General features: G+C 38.2%; 1 long non-coding RNA gene across 1 annotated transcript; it reads right to left on the minus strand.

Annotated features, from left to right (window-relative positions):
- Positions 1–12,714: 12,714 nt before the first annotated feature.
- On the minus strand, positions 12,715–23,441 carry LOC128565172 (uncharacterized). Its single transcript, XR_008374217.1, has 4 exons — positions 23,307–23,441; positions 20,516–20,573; positions 18,299–19,677; positions 12,715–13,054 (listed from the first exon to the last, which is right to left on the minus strand). It is a non-coding gene; the product is annotated as an uncharacterized LOC128565172 (long non-coding RNA).
- Positions 23,442–23,778: the final 337 nt, after the last annotated feature.

Raw genomic sequence — 23,778 nt, forward strand, 5'->3', positions numbered from 1 at the left:
AAAAAACAACATAAGGGTTATAGGAATTTCGGAGAATGATGAAGTGGCTGCCAAGGACACAGAGGCCCTTCTACATGAAATTATGAAAGAAAATTTTCCAGACATGCCTAGAGAATCTGAAATTCAGATAGCAGACAGCTTCAGAACCCCAGCACGATTCAACCCCAATAAGCCATCTCCCAGACATATCATAATTAGCTTCACTAAAGTTAACATGAAAGAGAAGATTCTCAAAGCAGCCCGGCGAAAGAAAACTATAACGTACAAAGGTAAGAATATTAGAATAACTGCAGATCTCTCTGCTGAAACTTGTCAAGCAAGAAGAGGCTGGTCATCAACTTTTAATCTCCTAAAGCAAAAAAACTTTCAACCCAGGATCTTGTATCCAGCTAAACTGAGTTTCATCTATGATGGAGAAATTAAATACTTCAATGACATTCATATGTTGAAAAAATTTGCCATAAGTAAACCAGCTCTTCAGGATGTTCTCAGACCTATCCTCCACAATGACCAACCCAATCCTATACCACAAAAGTAAACTCACTCAGAAACTTCGGATCAAACTCCAACTTCCACACTGGCGAAAGGATTAAAAATGTCCACTGGACCTTTGAAAAACTCGATACCCAAAATTCCACCAGACTTATCAATACTCTCCATCAATGTGAATGGCTTAAACTGTCCTCTAAAGAGGCATAGGTTAGCTGACTGGATACAAAAACTCAAGCCAGATATTTGTTGCATACAAGAGTCACATCTCAACTTAAAAGACAAATACAGACTCAGGGTGAAAGGATGGTCATCCATATTTCAGGCAAATGGTAATCAGAAAAAAGCAGGTGTTGCAATTTTATTTGCAGATACAGTAGGTTTTAAACCATCAAAAGTAAGGAAGGACAAGAATGGTCACTTCATATTTGTTAAGGGTAATACTCAATATGACGAGATCTCAATTATTAATATCTATGCACCCAACCAGAATGCACCTCAATTTATAAGAGAAACTCTAACAGACATGAGTAACTTGATTTCCTCCAGCTCCATAATCGTTGGAGATTTCAACACTCCCTTGGCAGTGTTGGATCGATCCTCCAGAAAGAAGCTGAGCAAAGAAATCTTAGATTTAAACCTAACCATCCAATATTTAGATTTAGCAGACATCTACAGAACATTTCATCCCAACAAAACTGAATACACATACTTCTCATCAGCCCACGGAACTTACTCCAAAATTGATCACATTTTAGGTCACAAGTCTAACCTCAGTAAATTTAAAGGAATAGAAATTATTCCATGCATCTTCTCGGACCATCATGGAATAAAACTTGAATTGAGTAACAACAGGAATCTGCATACTCATACAAAAACATGGAAGTTAAATAACCTTATGCTGAATGATAGCTGGGTCAGAGATGAGATTAAGAAAGAAATCACCTATTTTTTGGAACAAAATGACAATGAAGACACAAGCTATCAGAACCTCTGGGACACTGCAAAGGCAGTTCTAAGAGGGAAATTTATAGCACTGCAAGCCTTCCTCAAGAGAACAGAAAGAGAGGAAGTTAACAACTTAATGGGACATCTCACGCAACTGGAAAAGGAAGAACATTCCAACCCCAAACCCAGTAGAAGAAAAGAAATAACCAAAATTAGAGCAGAATTAAATGAAATTGAAAACAAAAGAATAATACAACAGATCAATAAATCAAAAAGCTGGTTTTTTGAAAAGGTCAATAAAATAGATAAACCTCTGGCCAACCTAATCAGGAAAAAAAGAGTAAAATCTCTAATATCATCAATCAGAAACAACAAAGACGAAATAACCACAGACTCATCAGAAATCCAAAAAATCCTTCATAAATATTACAAGAAACTTTATTCTCAGAAATATGAAAATCTGAAGGAAATAGACCAATACTTGGAAGCATGCCACCTTCCAAGACTTAACCAGAATCAAGTGGAAATGTTGAACAGACCCATATCAAGTTCAGAAATAGCATCAACTATACAAAACCTCCCTAAAAAGAAAAGCCCGGGACCAGATGGTTTCACGTCAGAATTCTACCAAACCTTTAAAGAGGAATTGGTACCTATATTACTCAACCTGTTCCAAAATGTAGAAAAAGAAGGAAGACTACCCAACACGTTCTATGAAGCAAATATCACCCTGATCCCCAAACCAGGAAAAGACCCAACAAGAAAAGAAAATTATAGAACAATATCACTAATGAATATAGATGGAAAAATATTCAACAAGATCCTAACAAACAGAATCCAACAACACATCAAACAAATTATACATCATGACCAAGTTGGTTTTATCCCAGGGTCTCAAGGCTGGTTCAATATACGTAAATCTATAAATGTAATTCAGCACATAAACAAATTAAAAAACAAAGACCATATGATTCTCTCAATTGATGCAGAAAAAGCTTTTGATAATATCCAGCATCCCTTCATGATCAGAACACTCAAGAAAATTGGTCTAGAAGGGACTTTTCTTAAACTGATAGAGGCTATCTACAGCAAACCCACAGCCAATATCATATTGAATGGAGTTAAATTGGAATCATTTCCACTCAGATCAGGAACCAGACAAGGCTGCCCATTGTCTCCATTGCTTTTCAACATTGTAATGGAAGTTTTAGCCACCGCAATTAGGGAAGAAAAGGCGATCAAGGGTATCCATATAGGGTCAGAAGAGATCAAACTCTCGCTCTTCGCAGATGATATGATTGTGTATCTGGAAAACACTAGGGACTCTACTACAAAACTCCTAGAAGTGATCAAGGAATACAGCAGCGTCTCAGGTTACAAAATCAACATTCATAAATCGGTAGCCTTTATATACACCAACAACAGTCAAATTGAAAAAGCAGTTAAGGACTCTATCCCATTCACAGTAGTGCCAAAGAAGATGAAATATTTGGGAATTTACCTAACAAAAGACGTGAAAGATCTCTATAAAGAGAACTATGAAACTCTAAGAAAAGAAATAGCTGAAAATGTTAACAAATGGAAAAACATACCATGCTCATGGCTAGGAAGAATCAACATTATCAAAATGTCCATACTACCCAAAGCAATATATAATTTCAACGCACTCCCTATTAAAGCTCCACTGTCATATTTTCAAGATCTTGAAAAAACATTACTTCGTTTTATATGGAATCAGAAAAAACCTCGAATAGCCAAGACATTACTCAGAAATAAAAACAAAACAGGAGGAATCACACTACCAGACCTCAGACTTTACTACAAATCGATAGTGATCAAAACAGCATGGTATTGGCACAAAAACAGAGAAGTAGATATCTGGAATAGAATAGAGAACCAAGAGATGAATCCAGCTACTTACCGCTATTTGATTTTTGACAAGCCAATTAAAAACATTCAGTGGGGAAAAGATTCCCTATTTAACAAATGGTGCTGGGTGAACTGGCTGGCAACCTGCAGAAGACTGAAATTGGACCCACACCTTTCACCATTAACTAAGATAGACTCTCATTGGATTAAAGATTTAAACTTAAGACATGAAACTATAAAAATACTAGAGGAGAATGCAGGGAAAACCCTTGAAGAAATTGGTCTGGGTGAGTATTTCATGAGGAGAACCCCCCGGGCAATTGAAGCAGCTTCAAAAATACACTACTGGGACTTGATCAAACTAAAAAGCTTCTGCACAGCTAAGAACACAGTAAGCAGAGCAAGCAGACAGCCCTCAGAATGGGAGAAGATATTTGCAGGGTATAACTCTGACAAAGTTTTAATAACCAGAATCCACAGAGAACTCAAACGCATCAGCAAGAAAAAAACAAGGGATCCCATCGCAGGCTGGGCAAGGGATTTGAAGAGAAACTTTTCTGAAGAAGACAGGCGCACGGCCTTCAGACATATGAAAAAATGCTCATCATCTTTAATCATCAGAGAAATGCAAATCAAAACTACTTTGAGATATCATCTAACTCCAATGAGACTAGCCTATATCACAAAATCTCAAGACCAGAGATGTTGGCGTGGATGCGGAGAAAAGGGAACACTTCTGCACTGCTGGTGGGAATGCAAATTAATACATTCCTTTTGGAAAGATATATGGAGAACACTCAGAGATCTAAAAATAGATCTGCCATTCAATCCTGTAATTCCTCTGCTGGGCATATACCCAGAAGACCAAAAATCACAACATAACAAAGATATTTGTACCAGAATGTTTATTGCAGCCCAATTCATAATAGCTAAGTCATGGAAAAAGCCCAAGTGCCCATCGATCCACGAATGGATTAATAAATTGTGGTATATGTATACCATGGAATACTATGCAGCCTTAAAGAAAGATGGAGACTTTACCTCTTTCATGTTTACATGGATGGAGCTGGAACATATTCTTCTTAGTAAAGTATCCCAAGAATGGAAGAAAAAATACCCAATGTACACAGCCCTACTATGAAACTAATTTGGGACTCTCACATGAAAGCTATAACCCAGCTACAACTTAACAATAGGGGGAAGTGGGAAAGGGGGGGGTGGGTAGAGGGAGGGGAATCGGTGGGATCACACCTGTAGTGCATATTACAGGGGTATTTGCGAAACTTGGTAAATGTAGAATGTAAATGTTTTGGCACAGTAACTGAGATAACGCCGGAAAGGCTATGTTAACCACTGTGATAAAAATGTGTCAAATGGTTTATGAAGTGAGTGTATGATGCCCCATAATCATATCATTGTATACAGTTATGATTTAATAAAAAAATTAAAAAAAAAAAAGATCAAAATCATGAGTTATGGCTTAAGGTACAGAACTCTGGAAACTAGAACAATTTCTTATCTAAATTCTTACACAGGAAAACCTCCCTTTACAAGAAAAAGTGTGTATGTGTATGTGGGCTGCTGGGGGAGAAGTCTTCACTGTTCCTAGATTTACTTCCGTTTGAAAGACAAATGAATGACTTACCACTGCTTTTCACTCAGTGAAATGTTGCAGTAACTGCCTTTATGCATAACTCTTTATTCATATTTAGGGTTATATACAGGCTCTATGTCATAATCACTTTCTGATCAGATGTTCTGGTGTGTGTCTAAAAGGCCAGTAATCTGCATTAAGGCTGTCAAGAGAGGAGGCCGTCTTTTCATATTAAACATGAAGTTGGCCAAACCAACATTTAGTAGTAAAACTGCAATGCCAACTATCTAATAGCATTATTAGGAGAATTAAATGACTTTATCAGTACCTGACATGTAATAAGCACTCAATAAACCTAGACATTATTATTAATTGGTTATATGATTTTTTCTCCCTGTCCTCACTTGAATCCTCATTGGGATTATCTTCACTCCCAGCAATAGCTTACTTTTGTCCTACATCAATCCAAGCTCACCTCTTTATTCAAAGCCTAGCATAGAACTCACTAATTTAGAGAAAAAGGAAAAGTCCTACTAAAAAAAGAAAAACATTTCTTTGGGGGGGGTGGAATTTATCAATTCTTTTGGCAAATAAATTTTTCCATCCCTGTTTTAGGCATTGAGTACTTCAGTCAGTGAAACAAAGTTCTTGTTTTCGTAGATCTTACATTATAGTACAGAAAGACAATCATCACCAGACCAATAAACATAAAAATATGCATGTCATTTGCCACACAGCCATGCAGTGTGAATGCTAGTTAGAAATTAAACAACATAAAGGGTACAGAGGATTATGGTGAGATGGAGATATTATTTTATCCAGGGTAGCCAAGGAAGATCTCTTGCTTATTTAACATTTGAGTAGACAACCAACTGAAGCAACAGGGTAAGAAAAGTAGAGAGGAGGAAGGTGGAGTGCATGCTGTCTGTTCAAGGAACAGCAAGGTGGTTGATGCAATTGAAGTAATATGAAAAGGAGATAAAGAGGAGAAATGAGGTCAGGGACTCAGGCAGAGCCAGATGGTGTGCCAAGTTATTCTGGGTAAGATGGGGAGGTGCTGGAGTACATTAAGAAAGGAGTGATGTGATCTGACTTGGGTTTCATATTTAAAACACAATCACTCTGGCTGCTATGTGGAATGTAGACAGTATCAGGATAAGAGTAGAGATGAGATGGTTTTAGATTTTTCCAGCGTTATGGCAATTGGAGTAGCAAAGTGAGAGATGACCAGGTCTTGTCTATATATCAAAGATCTAGCCAACATGTTCTATTAATAGATGAGGGGTAGGAGATTTAAGAAAGGAAGACATCATGGATAACCCCAAGTCTTGATGTCAGAGCAGCTGGATGAATGAGGTAGCCATTTGCTACCATCTCAGCAGAGATGGAGAAGATTGTGAGAGCAATGGGTTTGGGAGGGAAAAGGAAGAGTTCAGTTTTGGACACATTAAGATGGAGTTGACTATTAGTAATGAATATGTTGATGTCCAGTAGACAGCTGGATAGACTTGACAGGGGAGAAATAAGGGCTGAAAATACAAATTTTGGAGTCATCATCCTAGAGAAGGCATTTATAGCCACAGGATGGAATAAGATCACCAAGAACAAATGTGGATGAGGTTGGAAATCCGAAGACTCAGGCCTTGAAGCACCTCAGCCTCCAGAATTGGGGAAGAGGAGAGCAAAGGAGACTATAGCAGGGAGAGAATGGAGAGCTGTGTCCTGAAGAACATGTTTCAAGGAGAAGTGAGCAACTGATGTTAGCAAATGACAAAATAAAATGGAGTTCTAGGTCTGAGTGCCTCAAATTTTAAATGTCATTTTTCTACATTATTTTTTCACCAGTTTATAAAAAATCTGTTTCAAGGTCCACATCTGGCAGCCACTGGGCCAGATTTTACCCACAAATATATTTTGCTTGGCTGGCAGAGATTTTGTTTAAAAAATATTGAATTTGAAAGCCTTTATGTCGGTCCTACACTCTGCCATTAACAAAAGACCTCTATGTTTTGTTTAAAGTAGATGAATGTTGTTGGGTCTAGCAAGCATGTATGATCATGATATAAAACACACACACAAACGAAAACAGTTATTATTGTACTTAAACACATCTCCTCATTCACAATGTATGAAATCCAAGGGCATATCCTTTGGAATTTCCCACTCTATCTAATTCTGTGACAATGGCAGGGACATTTATGGCCCCCGAGAATATTCTACGCCCTATTGCCAGCAATTGGGATATATTATTATCTTACCTGGCAGAAGCAATTTTGCAGATGTAATTTAAGGTTAGTTGGTAGAATGTAAAATAGGGACTTTAACCTGAATTATCAGGACAGGCCCACTGTAAACTCTCAAGCACCTAAAGGCAGAAAAGGAGGGAAGTTAGAGAAGTTCAAAGTACAAGGAGAATTTCTGCTTGCTGGCTTGAAGATGGGGAAAACCAGATGTCAAGGAAATCCTGACCTCAGATCTATGATATATCCACAAGTAACTGAATTCTGTCAACAACCTAAATGAACTTGGCAGCAAATTCTTCCCCCAGAAAGGCTAACACTTTGATTTTAGCCTTTGAGACTCTGAGTAAAGTACACAGGCACAGTACACTGGACTTCTGACCCACAGATCTCTGAGATAATAAATTTTACTTAAGCTACTAAGCATGTTCTGTTATACAGCAACAGATAACTAATATACTATCCTTTATAGAGTACTGATATTAAAATGTATCCATGGTTATCACAAGTCTATATTTTTCTAGAGAAAAAGGAAAGAAAGAAAATTTCTTAGATCATTCTCTTGGACTCACATCCCCTAAATTCAGAGCTCCTATCTGTACCATCTGGCACATACTTATTGTCTGTCTTCTTTGGCTATTTAATTTTTATGTTATTCAACTTTGCATGTGCATATCTATAATTTCTGTTTAATAGACTGAATGCTTCTTAAAGGCAAGTACTGGGTCTTCTGTCTTCAAAATTAAATTGTAGAAATCTGATTTGATCAGGTCACTGCAGTACTTAAAACTATTGGTTGGCTTTCAATTGGCATTAGATCAGGGCTCACACCTATAATCCTAGCACTCGGGGAGGCCAAGGCAGGTGGATCACCTGAGCTCAGGAGTTCAAGATCCTGATTCTATTAAAAATATATATATAGAAAAAATTAGCTGAGCAGTGTGGCAGGCGCCTATAGTCCCGGCAACTTGGGAGGAGGCTGAGGTAAGGAGGATTGCTTGAGCCCAGGAGTTTGAAGTTGCTGTGAGCTATGATGCCACGCACTCTATCCTGGGTGAGTGAGACTATATATATATAACATGCCGTTAGCTCAAACAGAGATTTCTAGGCAGGACCAACACAGATGGAGAGGGGGAGCATGATGGGCCCTCTCTCCTCTCTAGCTCCATTTCATAAGACATCATGGCAACTGACTACTGGATCTCCAGCCACAGGAGCTTGATCTCAGTCCTCCTGAATGGCTGTGCTCTCTCCTGCTCCAAGGTGTTTGCAGAGGCTGTTCCCCTCTCCCTTAGCCTCCATTCTATGCTTGATAAATTACAATTGCTCCTTTTGATATTAACTCCGTGGGTCACTGCTTCCTATGAGAAGCCTTTCCTAGACTCTTGTACTTGGTCAAAGAATATTTTTAGAAAGAACCTATAGCTTCTCATAGTATCATTCCTACCTCATCGTAGTTTCAATTTAACACTCATCTGTGACAATCTATGTCTAATTCTTTCTGTAAATTCCACGATGTCAGAGACCATGTCCGTTTTTCTAGTACATTCCCTAATGGAGTGCCTGGCACATAATAGTTAGTTTAAAAAAAAAACTGTGAAATAAATGCACATATAAGTGTCCTAGACAAAATGATGTCATCCCCTGAAGATGTCCATTTCCTAATCATGGGAACCAGTGACTATATTAGATTACATGGCAAAGTGACACAGGGTTCCAGATGGAATTAGGACTTGCTTATCAGTCAACCTCACGAAGATTATCCTGGATTATGTGGGTGGTCCCATATAGTTACAGGGTTTTTTTTAAGTAGAAGAGGGAGGTAAAAGAGGAGAATCAGAACAAAACATAACAGAGGAAGAGAGTCACAAACAGATGTAAATGCACAGTTGTTGGCTTTGAGGATGAAAGAAGTCAGGAACATGAGCCAAGGAATGAAGCAGCCTCCAGAAGCTGGGAAAAGCGAGGACATGGAAACCCCCTTAGAGCCTCTGGTAGGAACACAACCCTCCAAATGCCTTGACTTTATTCCAGTGAGACCCATAAAGAACTTCTAACTTATACAAGTCAAAGTTAATAAATTTGTGTTACTTACGCCTCTAAGTTTGCAGGAACTTGTTATAGCAGACTGTTAGTTTTGCCCACAGAAAACTAACACAGTAACTTATACCATTGCTTTGTCCACAGAAATTCAATACATGCCTTTGTTGGCTTCAGATGAAACAGTATGTATTGAGCAAAATTGAACTGTTCACAATTCAATGCATGGTGAAAAATGTATGCACTTTAGAGCTAGAAAAAAACCCTTAAAAATAGCACCTCTAACCTCTCTCCTATTACAGATTTTTTTAAAATGAAGCTCATGTACATGAAATAACTAGCAAAGATGTACACAGATAGCTGATGGGGAAAGCCTCAGGGAGACCACCTATGTTGTAAGATAGTAAGAGGAAAAAATTAACAAGAAGAGTTAGGGGAAACAGCTTTGGATAATCTGTTCTACATATGGTGATCTTGAGGGGTAACAAGAAATACAGCATTTTTCTGCCGTGCAAGCTAAAAGGCTGGGAGGTCTCTACCCAATTTTTCAAAAGAATACTTAATAACGAATACAATAACAAATAACAGATTGGCTGCAAGAGGAGGAAAAAGTACTCTTTGAGTAGGATTTGCCACTTGGGATTAGTGACTGTCTCATTATCTGTTGCTTGAGTTGAAAAAAAAAATTGCTCACATTATATAAATAGATGCCTTTACTCTTTGGAACAAAAATTAATGTGTGTTTAGGTTGTAAAATGAAATACTGGCAAGCCAGAGAGCTAGCTATTGCGTTAACAAATATCGGTGGTTTCTTTTGTGTCATCAGAGAGTAGGCTATTGGTTCGAGTCACTAGTGTGACCTGCTTTTTACAATGGAGTTTATTTAAAATTGGGCTGTTTAAGACCTGAATGCATGTCTTCTATTACCTACCAGATCTGGGGGATTTTAAGTACATAAGAAATGAGTGCATGCAGAGCATCATCCTATTCTGAGAATATAATGGAAGAATAATGAACACACAAATAATTCAGATAACATCAGTGGCCTTCAATGTCAGTAGTGAATTTCAGTTAGAAATTGTCACGAGAAGGAAAAAGCAATGGGATTTCTAAACAACAGACCCTCTAAATGAAGACAACCAGTCACTGTTGGTGGAATATAAATATTGTGGTCTTGGTTTTCCTATGTAATTATGAACAAAGTTTCTTCAACCTGATAAATTCTAATGGAAAACATAATCCTGCCATACACAGGTATTTGCGAGTCTCATTAATATTAGTAGAATCAACTCTGGTTAATAGAAAGTATGATGCAAGTGCAAATCACTATTAAAGAGACTGTGTACAAATGAGAAAAAAATGACTAATAGTAACATATTGTTCTGGGATGTCTTCCCCCAAGCAAGGCAAAAAATATCAGTCAACCAGTCAGCCAGGCTTTATTTAGTACTTAATCTGTTCTTCAAAGTATCCAAGCCTAGGGATAGAAGAGAAGCAGGTGGCCGCCACATTTACAAGAACAACTAATTCTAATGGCTCGTGGTTAGTGAGAACTCACTATATGCCAGAATAGTTTTTACCTGGTTTAGTTATAATCTTCATAGCAACCCAGCAGTGTGTAAATTTACATTCCCATTTATAAATGAAGAACCCATGGGGAAAGTTGTAAACAAGTATCTTCCTAAAGAGTACACAGCTAGTCCATGTGGAGCCCAGACCCAACCCAAAGCAGGTCGTCCTTGCCCTCTGCCGCTTCTCCTCAGAAATAGTACAACACATTGCCAAGAGCCATAGAAGTACCAGAGTTCTCACAGAGCGAACTGTCAGTTCCATCAGCAAACACATTTGCAGCCTTTAGAAACCAGTAATCGTGGTGGTTAAATGCTCAGACTTTGGACCAAGATTGCCTAGATTCCATCCCACTTCCCTCAGTTAGGAAAGTTGTTTGGGTGCCTCAGATTTTTATCTCTACCCCCTCTGTTGTAGCGTTATTAGGAGAAACATATACATAGAGCCAGCCTCCTTACAGGATCATGGGAGGGAACACATACACGGCTCTTAAAACGGAATCTGACCCATAACTGATGCTACGGGAATGTTAATCACTATCACTGTGAGGGAAAGCACCAGGAGGCATGACAAGGGTTTGGACAGGCAGCACTGAATGACTAAAGCAGAAATGACCAAATCCGTTCCTTTGCCAAGCGTCCATCTGAGCGTGAGCCTGAGCATGTAGTAGTCCCTAGAAATTAATGGGATAAATTACTGGGCTTGTCCTCATGGAGTTTTTCAAGTCTTCATACATTTATCATAGAGGCCAGACTAGGACAAGCGAGCATGTTATTTGGTGTCAGGAGACTCAGTCAAACAAACAAAAATCAGTGCTATTCTTATTCTTCACTTCAGCCTGCTGTCCCATTACCCCTCCAGTACGCCTGACCTTCTTTCAGCAACAGCCAGCTCTCTCCATCTATTTATATCTTCCAGTCAATCAAAACTGCCACCTCAAAAATGACAAAATACTTTTCAGCTCTCCATACAGAGGCCTTTTCTGCTTCTTTCCCAGACCAACTCTCACACTCAGCAGTTCTAAGTGATCTTACTTTCTAAACACGTATCACTGTTTTATCCCCCGTGCTGCTGTGATCAGGGCCATTATCTTTCTACCTTGTTTTTTTGCCATATAATAACTAGTCCTTTCAGACACAGCTTAAACAGAACTCTTATGCAAAGCCATCTCTAATCTATTCAGACGATCCCCTCCCTTTTGTACTCCTTCTAGCCAACACCTGTGTCTGTGCTGCCCTTGTCAAGTTGTGCAGCAGCCCATCTTGACTTCTTGTCAATGCCAAATGCCTTAAACACAACTACTATCCCTAGTACCTACCACTGTAGTAGCTGTTCAGATTATTTAGTTTCTATTGCACTCATAGTCTATGCCATAAAATTGAACACTCAGCTTTTCACATACTACTTGATACAATTGTTGCAGGAACAAGAAATCTGTCACTTGAGCAAAATCATAGTAAATAAATGAACAAATAGTTCATGAAGTGATTTCCAGCTCTTTAGCTCTGTTCTCTGAGGCATACAAAGGAAGTCTCCAAAGAACTTAGTATATAATTGGGAGGAAAGATACCAACTCAGACTTAGCTTACTCCATTCTTAATTATAAATCTCTTTTATACTTTTTAACTCATCTCCTGACTGTGTCACCCACAGTGATAGGGCTCCAGATGATAATCACAAAGTTGATTTATATTACGTCATGAACCTGTCCCATGACTGGTATCACTGGAAATAAAATTTTCTGTGCTTAGAAACCAGAATTACAGAATGCCATGCATATACACAGATGGGTGAGCAACTATTAGAAAAAGAAGGCTTTGGGGAGCCGTAAAAAAACAGGATTATTTCTGAATAGAAAAAGGAAATTACCCTAAAGAGTAAGTATGAAGAAAACAGGATGAGAGTTCCTTATATGAAATGAGAGCATTTTATTTTTAAAAAATTAGGAAATAATAAAATCCACCTCTACATTTTATTATTTTACAATCATCCTTTCTCTTTGATAATAATAGGAAGAATATATATTACTATTATTTTATCTCATTCATATAGGATTTCCTGGGAAAGAGGGACAGAATATAGATGAGAAAAGGTGTATGTGTTTATGCCTTTTTCAACCTTGAAGAGATTCTTAAATACTCTCTGCCAGACGGGAGACTAGGAAAGCCTTTTCTGATGTCTTCTCCGGGTCCTCATGAAATCAAGATGACTCGCTAATGAAAACTGTTTCTTCTTTTTTAAATCTGGTCCATGACAAATTCCAGGGTAGACTTAGTAGGTCAATGATGGCCTTCATTCCCGATTCCTAAGAAGAACGCAAAAAGGATGAATAGCAATGGGTGTTTCTTTGTCTATTCAACAATTATTGAGCATTTCCTGAATGCACATCAGTGTGCCACTCATTAAAAATGAGAAATAAAAAACTTGTACAGGTAAATAAGAATAATTACTGAGTGCTAAGAGCTTTACATGAATTATGTGATGATCCTTGAGGTATTAGCATTCTCCTCATTTTAAAGGTAAAGTAACTCAAGCTTAGAAAGATTGAATAACTTTTCCAATATTGTATTAGTTACAAGGCAGCAAATTCAGGATTCATATCCAGGGATATCATGTTACAGAAATAAGTTTCCTGAAAGAAAAGGCATTGAATTGGACCTTGATGTATAAATAAGTGCATTAGTCAGCTTATGCTGGGATATGCTGTGCTAACAAACAATCCTCAGATCTAACAGTTTCTTTTTTCTCCTACCTATCTATTGTGGTTCAGCAGCATTTTTTTTTTCAATTCTGCAGCCAACTAGGTCAGCAGAGTATGCTCTGGATGGAACACACCTTTCCAGTGGCAGAGGAAAACGAATAATGATAGAATCATACAAGAACTCTTAAACTGCAGCTTGAAGTAGCTTAAGTAACTTTCATTCACGTTTTATGGGTCAAAGCAATTTACAGGTCAGGTTAGCTGTTAATAGAGTAAGAATGTAGAATTCTCCTGTGGGGGAAGATAGTAGACTTTGAGAAATATATTACAACAAGGTTTAGAGAAGTCAAAATGAGAAAGAACATTCTAAATAGAGGAAATAACTTGGCTTCAATCACCATAAAAAGTAAGCAAGCACTTACAGAGAGTGAAATTTCAACTCAATATGGAGCATTAAGAGGTTCAGAAAAGGACAATGGTTTGGAAATATTTGTAGGCTGATTTCACACAGTTTGTTTAACAGAGAGGCAGTTGAATGAAAAAGAAAGAGGAAAAAGAGACTGACTCAGGCTTGCAGAGAATAGGAAATTTCTCCTCCCCTACTGTGTGCCTAAATGCCTGGCAATAATACCTATACAATTTAGACAGTGATACCAAGCACCACTGTTTAGTCTCTGATCTACTCTCATGACTTTGAGCTGGGCTGGACATTGAAGGCCACCCATCTAAGCTCACAGACCTCGGGTCTGAGTAAATTGGCCACTCACTGTCCATAGCATTGAAGTAAGAAGGGCAATTTTTCTATTAACACCCTTTTCTCTCTAACACAACCTACAGAGCTGAAATCATTTTTCACTTGGAGAGCTACCGAGCCCTTGAAGGGTTGAGATTGCCTTAAGGTTACTTTCTGTGTTTGATCCTAGGATCGAGAATAAAACATGGGCATTTTTTCTAATTTTGCAGCGAGCTTTCATTTCCAAGGAGACTTCATCTAAGCTATCTACACAATACCAAAGTATCCTGTGAATATAGCAGAAATACTATGCAAATAGAAGCTTGGCTTCAACATCAGATAAATGGTTGTTATCTACCTGGTGACTGATGACCTGAGATGAACTTCAACTCATCTCAGTATGTTAAAGACATTTTATTAAAATCAAGTCCATCTCACCAAGAGCTTCTCAAATCTCCATCAGTAGCTTAGGTGTATTTTAATTTTAACACATTAGAAACCAAAATGAATAATGTATGTCATTAGAAAATCAGTCAGTCTCATGGAGAGTCTGAGGTCCCATCAGAAGGCAGCAGAGCTGAGACTTGATGCTATGAAACCTGGGTAACATTTTTACCCTGTTTGGTTACTTGACAGAGAAAATCCTAAAGTGCGTGCTGCTAAAAATAAATCTTCCAGAATCTCTGACCGATCAAGCAAAAGTAGAAAATCATTTTATATAAATTTCTAGAGGGGCTGGGCGCAGTGGCTCATGCCTGTAATCCCAGTACGTGGGGGGCTGAGGTGGTGGGTTGCCTGAGCTCACAGGTTCAAGACCAGACTGAGCCAAAGCTAGACCTTATCTCTAAAAATAGCTGGGCATTGTGGCAGGCACCTATCATTCCAGCTACTTGGGAGGCTGAGGCAAGAGAACCGCTTCAGCCCAAGTGTCTGAGGTTGCTGTGAGCTGTGACGCCATGGCATTCTACCGAGATCTACAAAGCAAGACTGTCTCAAAAAAAAAAAAAAAAATTCTAGGGAAAAGAAAGCAACATTAGATAGAAAACCAAGTGCCTAGAACACTGGAATTTCTACCACTACATCTTCAGCATAAGGGAAATTCTTTTAGGTAAATTATGATTGTGACAGACCACTAGTTGAGGAAATGTTTCCAATTCTAAGACTTCCCTCTAGCTTACTAATTAAGCAAAGCATTTGTCAAAACAAAATTTTGAAACAAATGAAAGAAATGCTTGTTTAATCTGGATGAGGCCCTCTGAGCCTTACCCACAGAACAATGTTCAAATCACAGAATTTTTAGAAGTGCAATGGAATTAGAAATTCTATAACTTTGACTTGAAATAGCCCTTGGAAATATCATTGCAAAACATCTTCAAGGGCTCTCAGAAAGCTCCAAGCCAATAGATTTCAAACATTTTTTTCACTATGTCCCTGGATGGGGAGAGAAAGGAAAGCCGGAATTATCAGGATGCATTGCTTTTTGCAAACTTTCATCACAGTGTGCTGTTTTTAAACATAGTATTGTGTATTGGACTTCTATGAAATGTTTCTGTTGAAGAACGTATTCTAGTGCTTTGAGGAAAACAAAACAAAATAAAAACCTTTGAGAACTACTGCTCCCAAGAAGAGAAATTAAATAAGAAATGTAACATGGAAATAGGGTCCACTGCCCCGTAGTGCCACCAGGAGCAAGGAGAGGTAGAGGTAGGGGAGTAGCAAAATGATCTTTAGAAACAGAACCAGCAGGAACAAGGATAAAAAACAAACTCACCATCACATTACCCTCCCTGCACTCAAGCAGAAAGGTTCTGCTCTTTGCTAAACATTGTAAGCAACCAGCTGGGTTTGTCATGCCTACTTAATAGCAGCACTTTAAGAAAGTGTTGTCATTTTCTTGTCGTACTCATTTCTCTACCCTCTATTATCTTTTCAAAATCATATTACAAAATATTATGAGCTTCCTGTATCAGACACTTTGGGTCTTAGTCACTCAATTATTAAAATTGTATGATTTTTTAAATTGCCATTATGTGTGGGCTGTCTTTACCAAAGCGACAAAGCAATTGAGTTAACCCAAATGGTGCTATGATTGCAGGATCAGAACATGGAAAATTATAGCATTGGAGAGGAAAAAAAAAAAAAACAGCTATTTCACATCAGTGCCAATAAAATCCTGGGAAACTCACCGTGGCACCATTATGTTAGACAGAGCAAAGCAAATGCTCCCAATGTATTACCATGCTGGGTAACAGAAAAACAAAGCCATTGAGAGCTATTAGTTCTATACCTAGTTATTCATCTATAGTAAACAAGGCCCTCTAGTAGTGTGACATGCTCTGTGTTCCACAAGGGCAATTCTGACCCACTGGCGGCTGTTCCTCATTTCTCCTGTGCCCATCGCCACGTGACCTCTGCACATCTGCTGTCAGAGCTGCAGATAGCCAGGGTTGGTTCTGCTGCCTCTGTCAGCAGAGAACTATTAGCAGAACTCTGTAGAAACTGGGCCTTGCAGGAGTCGTCCACAGGCCAAGCTGGCTCTATGACATCAACTCTCTAGGTTTGATGAGCTACTGACAAGGCCGACCTGAAATGGTCAGTACATTACCTGTGGAATGGGAACAAGTGTCCCAACTCTCTTGTTCCTCCGACATAGACATCTGAGCTAGGTTTACATAACATCGACTGGCAAGTTCAGCCTAACTCCAAACTGTGGATCCAATCTTGTTGTCAGAGAAGACGATCTACAATAGTACAGGCAAGAAGCTTAAACTCAAATGCCCAAAGGGATACATGGCATATGAATAACGGAGGTAGATGTTACAGGAACTACAACAGCAGGGGGTGGCGGAGATGAGGAAGTCCGTGCCCCTCCAGGGGAGGCAGCATAGTGCAACTCCAAAGGATGCTTCCCAGGACAAACTCAAGACCGGCCTGCATAAAGCTTTTAGTTTGTTTGTTTTCAGGATAAGGCTTTTGTGTGAAGTGAGATTTCCTTAAGTTACCCATGCTTTTTGCTTATTAAGGTACAACATGTTTGCCCACTGTGTTAGTTTCCTATCGGTACTGTAACAAAAGGCCACCACTTCAGTGGCTTAAAATGACACAGATACATTATTTTACAGTTCTACACGTCAGAAGTCCAAAACGTGACTCAAGAAGCTAAATCAAGTTGGCATCAGGGCTGCGTTCTGGGAAACAACTGGTTTTCTGGTGTTTTCAGTTTCTAGAAGCTGACTGTATTTGTCGGCTAATTGTTTATTCCCTCATCTTCAATTCTAGCAGCAATATAACTTTAATTCTCTCTCTTATTCTAACACTGGTTTCCCTTTAGTAAGGAGATTCGTGATTATATTGTGTCCAACTGGATAATCACAAAAAATCTCCACATCTTAAAATCTTCGATGTTTATCACCACATATGCAAAAATCCCTTTTGCCATGTAAGGTAAAATAGTCACAAGTTTGGGGGACTAGGCTAGGGAAATCTCAGATCGGGGGAGCATTATTCTGTCTGCCATCTCGCCATGCTGCAATGTCCTAGGTATCTTAAAGAGCTCACAGCTTAACTTCATGTCAGCCTTGAGCTGGTTCTCATGCCTTGGATTTAGTACCAGTATCATATCCATATTCTCTGCTACCATGCCTGTTGACAACACACCTTCCTGTGCTTACAGCATGGTCCAGTTTTAAAGGTTATGCAGTGGTATTATACAACTCCATGGTGGGGTGTTGAGCCCAGTGATGGTAAACTAGTTCCCACACCTCAAACTTTTAGTGCTAGACTTTCCCACACTGCTTGGATCATCACTAGAACCTGTCTGATACTCTCTCTATTAAATAAATTCTGGTTTGTCCTAAGAATTACAGCTTCATTCTTTGAGGTCCTGAACCAAGTTACTCTCATCTTCAAAACTTTGAAATTACAAATACCTTGTAAAGGATAATACTCTTTTTTTCTTCTTGAGTTCATTAACCATCATTTGAGAGCTAGAGGAGAAGCTAAGATAAATTCCTAAAGCCTGAGATGGGCCAGTGAGGATGGAGAAATGGGACACTCCAAGAGCTGCTCCAAGGATACATGTTACTGCCTTTAATGCATTCACTAGGTGGACATACCTTTTTTATTTCAGTTGTTAAAATGAGAAGTACTGCAACAGGATATTCATAATCAGGGATGTATCTTCTGACTAAGGCAGGATCTCACTTGGACTTCCTTACTTGTTGCACAATCCTAGACTCCTCTCTCGGGGAAAATGGAGAAACACAGAAGCTGAGCATAGACCAGATTCTTGCAGGCACAGAGAAAAGACAGCAAACATTGCTGATGTTGGGTTTGATTTTTCCCTTTGCAGTGGTAATGAGTTTACCAAAAATTGAAGCCCAAGGCCAGAGGGTTTAATTTAAAGGAGATCTAGATTTCCAGAGCAGATGGAGGCCATAGCAGAATTTCACTTTCCCTAGCAGTGCTGCCTTCCCAGACAGAATGGGAGACTGGACCCTAACCAGAGGCAGCCGCCACGCCCTTCTTCTCACTTTCTCTCCCCTCCCCCTGCCATTATCCTTCCTATTTTCTGTGGAAACTTCCTCCTGTCCATCTGTGGGAGAGGAGTGCCTAAATTACAGGGAATATTTGTATTTAGTTTTATTAGCTGGCCTTTGACCTGCAGCCTCTCACCCCAAGTATAGCTGGGCTCTCTCTGAATACCCTGGGGGCCCATGTGAATAATCTTTATCTCATCTAGCCGAAGCCCACAAATAGACACTATACACAGAAGTCACAGAATGTCAGCCCCTAAGCTACATCTGTCCCAAAGACATGTTTGGCTGCATTGTTTTACTTAATTGTCTCTACTTTAAAAATCAAAATATTTCACAGGAAAATTCAGACAACCAAGCTTTCTTAAAACCATCAAAAGATCTATGCCAGGCCTATATTTCCACAGGCAGGGCATATCAGGAACTAAGTAGCAACTGACCCGGAGCAGTTGACCCTGGGCAGTTGACCTTGGGCATAGGCGTACCCTCTCCACTTTGGCACCGCAACCAGACTACGCCTCATAGTCTTCTGAGTGCACTGCTAAAACCACTGGTAAGGATCAAATCATGTTTTCACATGATAGGAGACCCCCCAAATTCTTTTACTGCATCTGAATATTCTTGCAGTAAGGAGTTCTAAAAACAAGCTGACCATTCATTGGTTCTTTGAGATCACTTTGTCATCTACATATTAGTGATTTGAAATGACTTCTCTTTCCAATTATACTTATTACATCTGGCCCACCTCCAATGTTCCATGATGTAGCACTGTGAGTGGGCTGTTGCTTTTTCTGTTTAAAACTTGCAAACTCATAGCATGGCTAAGATGATCATTTAATGGTGAAGGATCCAATAACAGGGCCAGGTCACCTCACCCACACCACTTCTGGTATCAGCTTCCTGGATTATGATTCCATGTCAGACACCAGTATCTGGTCAGTATCACTCTCAATACAGACCTAAGATTGGAAAGAAACATTTCAGTACCAGATAGATTTTTTTTTAAAAAAATTAATGTTCTTAAGTGATTTGTTCATTGGGCCATTTTATTTTCAGAATGCACAGGAAATGTTTGTCTTACCAATTTAAAATAAATGTAATTGACCTTTTAAACACAAAACCTGAGTGATTTCAAGGAAAGAGAGAGACAATTCTATTAGAATAAATAACAGTGGTGATCTTTCTATAAGACTTTCAGCTAATAAAAGCAGAATGTCTCTTCTAATGGTTATTAAAAGACTGGATATATAGATATATGAAGTTGGAAGAATTAGTAGCAGGAGTCCAGTTACCATGTCCCAGAGTGAGACCAGGAGAGGAGCGTGGCATTGCTAGGCAACGCTGTGCAGTTAAACAAGTTTTCCCTGGCTCAGTGTGGTGTTGTAGGTAAGAAGCAAAATTTTCAAGAAAAGAAAAGGAAAAAAGATGATGAAAGTACTTATTTTAATAGGATATAGATGGAGAGAACAAAACCAGATATACAAGTTAGTCTCACCCAAATATTTAGAATATAAAATGTGAATTCTAGGAAAAAAATAAGAATCTAGAAAATCTTAAAAATTTCTTTCACTGAATTATAGATGATTTTTTTTAATAATTAGGATTAGAGGTATTATCTGGGTATCAGGCTTTCTAGTATATCATGATTAAGAATAATCATATTATTATAAAGGTAAAGAATGAGGTTCAGAGAAAGTGAGTTCAAATACCCACAGAAGAAGCTAGGATTTGATCACACTCCTTGTGATCTTTCTATTATGCCATCCTGGGATTCTTTTATTTAAGAATAACTCTTACATGTGACTCCTTAGCTTCCCTGATTCTTCAAGGTTTCCAACAAAGCAACATATTTTGCCTAGGAAAACACAAGGGTGCAAGTAGTTATTTCTTCATTCATTTGTTCAACAAATACTACCTCCTCTCCCCCAAGCACTGTTCTTAGCACAGGAAACATAGTAATGAAAAGATGCATTTCCTTCTCTCTTGGTTCTTATGTTCAAGAGGGATTTGGAGAGGCTAACAATAAATGAGTAAAAAATAGTTTATTTCAGGCAAGGATGAGCATTATAAAGAAAAATATAGCAGGGTAAGGGGAATAGGGTGGAATGGGTTAGACAGAATGTACAGAGTCAGCCTCTCTGAGATGTTATCAGTCTACAATCATGTCTAGGGAAGATTGTTCAGCTTATGGTTTTTTTCTGTGATTATTCTATTTTATTTATTCATGTGTTTGTGCATTCATTTACTAGTATGTAATTGTACTTCTACTTTGAGAAGTTGTAAAAATATGTTTCTTTCTAATTAACTTCTTGACTTTGTCCTGCAAATGTACAACTCTCCCCCAAATGAGTCTACTGAAACTAGGACATGACTTCTTTGAGAGGAGCTGTCCTGCAGCAACATAGCCTCCTCGCTGGTTCCTTACATCTACTCTTCACAATACACTGCCATTGTACACACAGCGATCATTATCTTTTAGACACACAAATCAAATCATGACATTCTTCTGCATAAAATCATGCAATGGTACACCACAGAACTAAAAAGGAAATCCACCTTCCTGAGTGCGGACCTGTGATCTAACTCCTACCATTCCTCCAATCTCATCTTGTACAACTTTTTCCCTGTGTCTTCCACCCTTTTATTATGCACTGCTATGATGTGTGCTTTATTGTAACTGAATTCATTTCTAAACTGGCCATCTTAAATATTCTTTCAAACCACATTCTCTTACTCCTCAGTTGAAAAACAAAATCCTAAACAATAAAATTTTAGCTTTTGACTAGAGTTTGGAATTCTTCTTTTCCAACTGTACTTCTTACCTCCTTCCCATCACATAGCTTTCTTTCCACTCAAACTAACACACAATATGTGACCTATTCACCCACCTCTTCCAATTCCAATTCCCCCCTCTATTCTTTTATTTCTGCCTCTAAGACAGTTACCCACTCCCTGCCCCTCCCATTTCCAATTATCATATCTATTTTTAAAAAATATCTGACTCTGCTATCACTTTTTTCTATAAAATCTTGTTGATTCTCCCAAGGAAACAGCTCTTCCTCATCTCTCACATGGTATGTCTTACACTCCAATTTGTATTGTAATTTTCTGGATTCATCTTATTTTTTTCTACCAGTCCATAAACTCCTTATATTAGATGGATTAAATTAGAGCTACCATCCTATAATCTCAGTGTTTTACCCAAATGAAGATTTACTTGTGCCTAATATCATAATTCAGTGTGACTCAGTGGGGAAGGGATGGGGAAAACTCTATTTTTCCCAGTCATTTCGAATTCTAGGCTGTTCCCCACATGAGTTGGCAGTGCCATCTCCTTGAAATCCTCCAGTGGATCCTTTGAATCTGACTGGTAGCAAGAATAGAGAGCACAGAAAAACTACCCAACCAATACCCTTGGCCTAGGAGTAACACATCACTTCTCACTTTCCATACATGAGGAGCAGTCAGAAGGCCTCAACTCAGGACAGGAGAGTTGGAAGGATAAGCCAGAAATGTGCCCTGAAAGAAGAGAAAATGTGCTTGGGGAGTATCTAGCTAGTCCCAATCCCACAATCCTAACCATGGATTCTTTCAGAATCCACCAAAGACCTATCGTGTTGTCTTGAACATAAAATAAATTTAGTCTTAACCTCCCAAATGAAAATATTAATATGGTGATAGGACTCTATGGTGAAGCTTTCTTTTCCTATTCTCTAATCTTGCATCTACTTTCAGCCTCAGATTCTGCCCACCTCCCCCCCACCCCTGCATCCTTTCACATGGAGAAAGTTTGATTCATAGCTTTCTGCTTAAGGCCACCTGTTGTAAACAACATGGTCAGCCATATATGGAAATATTCCCTAACTGAGGTCTTGTTTCTCCTGTGCCCTGCCATGGTGTTTGAAATGTATATATTAAGGTCAATCACCTGGTTATGATATGTAGAGCTGATATCACATAAGTTATGTTTCTGTGAATTAGTAAAATGTAATGAAATTGAAAAATTAATAAATAATGTAATTTCATATAAAGGATAAATATCTCTAATTTATTATTTGGTAAATAAAAAAGTAATGAAGAAAATTTTGAGACAATTTGAGCTGAATGGCAATAAAAGTACTACATGCCCAAATCTGTGAAATGTAGCTAAAGCAGTACACAGAAGAAAATGTATAGCTTTAAATACATTAATCAGGAAACAAAAAATAACATAAAAAGAAAACAGCCAGGATGTTAAAAGGGACAATCCATGATATTGAAAGGGGACCACAGTGAGTGAAAAAGTCTATACAGTAAACATGTGGCATGTCCCATATGTCAATTGAATACTGCAGGTTATTCCAAAGGTCCCCATAGACAGGAAAAATTAACAAACTTATATTTATATTTCATATTTTAATATCTTTTTGTTTATATATCAACATGTAGAGAATTTTTTGTAAACATTTTGTTAAGTTTTGTAATGATTTATAAATAAAGGTATATTTAGCTGCAATTTCCTGTTTTCTCTATGTGTATATGTATAGCGACCTTTGAGACATCCTATTAAAAGAGAATAGGCATAAATCATCTTACTCAAAACACGTACCTGCCAAAATAAAATGTCCTTCAGCAATAGGCTGTGGGGTATATTTTTGAGAGCACAGTTGAGGGGGGTCAGATTATGTAACAGCAGAACATATGTCTCCAATCAGGAACCAGTGCAGTGGGAAAAACTGAGCAGAACTTCAGAAGAACACAAACAACTGAAAAAGAGGAAATAACTATTAAAATAACAGAAATTTTTAATGTTATGAAAAGTATTATGAACAAGTAAACAACTGTATTGCATTACATTTTTAAAATCTAGATTAAATTACTAAATTTCTCATAAAAGATAAAACATGACAAAATAGGCATAAGAAATAGAGCCCCTGAATATACCAAATCATTCAAAAAATTATGTGATAATGATACAAAGTAAAAATCTTCCTTCTTCTAGCAATCCTCCCTTTACCACCTAAAACATTTAAAACTGGAATTGTCACATGAGTGATTTTAGTAAACTTTAAAGAAACAAA

This window comes from Nycticebus coucang, chromosome 14, assembly GCF_027406575.1.
Source record: "Nycticebus coucang isolate mNycCou1 chromosome 14, mNycCou1.pri, whole genome shotgun sequence".
Classification (NCBI taxonomy): Eukaryota; Metazoa; Chordata; class Mammalia; order Primates; family Lorisidae; genus Nycticebus; species Nycticebus coucang.